The following is a 3,703-nucleotide window of genomic DNA, read 5'->3' as shown; positions in this document are numbered from 1 at the left end:
TAGTCAAATGCGAGGCCCAATTTTAACTCCCGACAAAGAGTCTTGCATGCAGGTGATGAGGCTTTTGGCAAAACGCCCAGCCCTCCACAATGTGTGGCCCAGATTTTACCTAATTTGCATAGGCATTTTATCAGGCGGATGTTTATGGGCAGCAGGAGACAACCAACAAGGACCCAAAAGAAGGATCCCCATACTTCAGTGTATGGTCAGGAGGGCTACCGGACTGGGGGAGTGGGACGAAAATCCAGAAAAGAGGAGATCCAAGGTTTCTTTCTGGGGGCTGGCAGGGGAGAGACCTTTATCGCGTTTCTGCCAGGGAAAGAGCAATGGCTATAACCAGTCAAACCCCTTACCATGGCGTACCTAACACCATCCGAGTCATGGTGAAGGGCAGCGAGCAAGGAACAGGAATGGATAGGACCTTCTTCACCAAGAGGATCCTGTTCAAGCTGTGTGGTTTCGAGGCTGTGGAGATCTACTGTCTTCAGGATTTCCCCAGCGCTGGTTTCTTTGATGTGACCTTCAAGCACGTGGCAGCTTGTGTCAAACTCCTGAAGGTGTTTGAGGAAAAGAAAGACCTGCCAGAAATGAAGATCCTGACGGCAGAGCCGCTCTTTGTTCTACCGTTTCATCGTGAACGGGTTGCGACGGTACATCTGTACAACCCCTACGTCCCTGTCGCTGACGTGCTCACCTTCCTTACCAGGTACTTCGATAAGGTTGGGAGCTGCACTGAAGTTAAAGATAATTTGGGGATCTGGACATGTAAACGCCAGGTTAAGGTAACGCTCAAGACCGACGGTAAGGGAGCCGTTTTCCACCCCCCTTTCAGATTCGCTATCGGGGGAAGCCGTGGGTACCTTGTCTACGCTGGGCAACCCAAACTTTGTCGCTCATGCGGCAAGTCTGGTCATGTGGCGGCCAGCTGCAGTGCTGTCCTCTGCAAGAACTGCAAAAAGGGCACCAGACAAAAGATTGTAAACAGGCTAAGTGCTGCAACCTGTGTGGCGAGGCAAGTCACCTCTACAAGACCTGCCCTAAACGTTGCCGTACTTATGCACAGGCAGCTAAAGCCAACAAGGGGGAAGCAGAAGAAATGCCTCGTGTCACTCCAACCACCAAGGCCCCCAGGGAGAACAACGAGACAAAGGAGGACACAGAGAGAGGAAAAGATTGGGGCAACAGACAGCCAATCAACAGCACTGCCCCCTGATCCTCGCACTCCTCAGGAGAGCAAATCAATGGAGGAGGATGAGGCAGCAGTGGGAAAGCAGCAGGGGGAGTGGCAGCTGGTGAAGAGAGCAAAAAGGAAGAAGGGGCAAAAAAGAAACCAAGCCTCTTCCCAGACAAGAGTCAAGAGGCGTCTCCTATCTGACACTGATAACAAGAGCAGCAGCTCTTCAGACGAAGAAGTGCCAGGCCGTCGCCAACAGAAGAAGCGGCAAAACTCTAGGGAGTTGGAGGATGAGACACCCAAGCTCCAGAAAATTGGAGAAAATGAGGAGACCAACGCACCCCAACTTTGCCCACAACCTGAAGAGGCCAGTGCACCACAACCCCAGGAATCTGGGAACAGTGAGGCGCTCAGCGCGCCCCAGCTCCGGGAAGCCGGGAGCAGCAACGCCCCAGAGGGGGAGAGGATTGGAGAAGCTTCTCCAACAGAGGACATTTCAAACCCCGCTCTCTGCACGGACCCCCAGATGCCACCCGAGCAGAACACCGCAAATGGGGAGGTTCAGGACGCTTTCCTCAGCCCATCCCAAGTGAAGCAATTTGAGCACACCACGGGCATGAAGGAGCAGACCAAAGGTCTGGAACTCTCAGAGACAACAGGTTCGGTAAGCGACTAACTGCTTTAAAATGGGCGTAAAGATTGTATCCATAAATGTGCGTAGCATTAAATCTACTACGCGATGTGTTGCGACCTTGGACTACCTTGCCAAGGTCAAAGCTGACCTGTTGTTTCTGCAGGAGTGTGCGATACCGCACCTCAGCTCCTACAGGCAATGGTCACGATGGTGGTCCCATGGGCCATCGATCTGGTCGGGAGGAAACGACTCTTGTTCCTCCGGCCTGGGTATTCTGCTGTGGGGAGGCAGCTTCACCGTCTCCCAGGTTAAGGAGGTGGTGGGCGGGCGCCTCCTTGTAGCAGACGTAATGTATAAGAATGCTCCACTCCATTTAATTAACGTCTACGCCCCGTCACAAGGGGCTGAGCGGCTGGAGGTTTTTCAGCAGCTCCCACTGCTGCTGGCGACCTCCAGACCGGTCATTCTGGGCGGTGACTTCAACTGCATCATCGATGCGGCTGAATGATCCGGCAGGGCCAACAGCAGATTGGACGCTACGTCCAGATCCCTGATGGAAACAGTAAAGGATGCCAAGCTGCACGACATCTTCAGCAACCCTGCAGATGGAGCGCAGCGTAGATACACCTGGTCGCGGCCAGACGGGTCCGTCTGTTCCAGGATAGACTTCCTGTTTGTGTCCCGTGCTTTCACAGTCAGATCCACCGACGTCAAGCCAGTGTTCTTCTCTGAACACCGCCTCCTACTGGCTGACTGTCACTTAGAGAAGGACCAGAGGGTTGGCAGGGGGGTATGGAAGCTAAACGTGCAACTGCTGACCCCAGAGAACATTGAGGAGCTCAAGAGGGATTACAAAGGTTGGAGAACCATGAAACCCCTCTTTGAGTCACTGACACACTGGTGGGAAGCGATCAAGGGAAACATCAAGAGGTTTTTCGTCCTCAAAGGCACCCAGAAAGCTAGAAAGGAACAGGGGGAAATGTCCCAACTCCAGAAAAACATGCAGAATCTGCTCTGGCTGCGGTTGATGGGGGTCGATATCAAGGAGGAACTCCAAGAGGTGAAGAGCCAGCAAGCCTCGCTCTTTGCCTCAGAGGCCTCCAAGATCATCTTCCGTTCCAGAGTCTGCTCCGTGGAGCAGGATGAGACGTGCTCACGTTTCTTCTTCCAAAAGGTACACACAGAGAGCTCTGTGATCAGCAGCCTGAAGGAAGAAGACGGCTCGGTAAAGTCATTGAAATCTGACATTTTGAGGATTAGCAAATCCTTCTATGCCGGATTATATGACGTGAAGCCCACAGACAGCACGGCCTCCCAGTCCTTCCTGTCCTCTATCACGGAGGTCTTAGATGACAGTACACGGGAGAGTCTGGACAAAGCGCTAACTCCTGACGAACTGACTGAGGCCCTTGAGTCCTTCGAGAAGAGTAAAACTCCTGGAAGCGACGGCTTGCCGGCGGAGTTGTATTTGGCTCTGTGGGACTGGATCGGCCCAGACCTGCTAGAAGTGTACGAGAGTATGCTCCTGGCTGGCAGTATGTCAGAATCCATGAGGAAAGGCATTATCACCCTCATCTACAAGCACAAGGGGGAAAGGGAGGAAATTAGAAATTGGCGACCCATTTCACTGTTGAATGTGGACTATAAAATTCTGTCCAAGGTCATCGCCAATTGGGTCAAATTCGCTCTGGAATTGGTGATCCACCCTGACCAGACCTGCACTGTGCCGGGCAGGAAGATCTCTGACAGCCTCATGCTGCTCAGGGGTACGATTGCCTATGTACAGGACAGGGGTGTGGATACCTGCCTCATCAGCCTGGATCAGGAGAAGGCCTTTGACAGAATATCGCACACCTATATGGTGGATGTGCTCTCCAAAATGGGGTTTGGGGAGG

Source organism: Carcharodon carcharias, chromosome 13 (genome assembly GCF_017639515.1).
Source record: "Carcharodon carcharias isolate sCarCar2 chromosome 13, sCarCar2.pri, whole genome shotgun sequence".
NCBI classification, from domain to species: Eukaryota; Metazoa; Chordata; class Chondrichthyes; order Lamniformes; family Lamnidae; genus Carcharodon; species Carcharodon carcharias.
The sequence above is the reverse complement of the archived record's forward strand: the minus strand, read 5'-3'. Positions refer to the sequence as shown.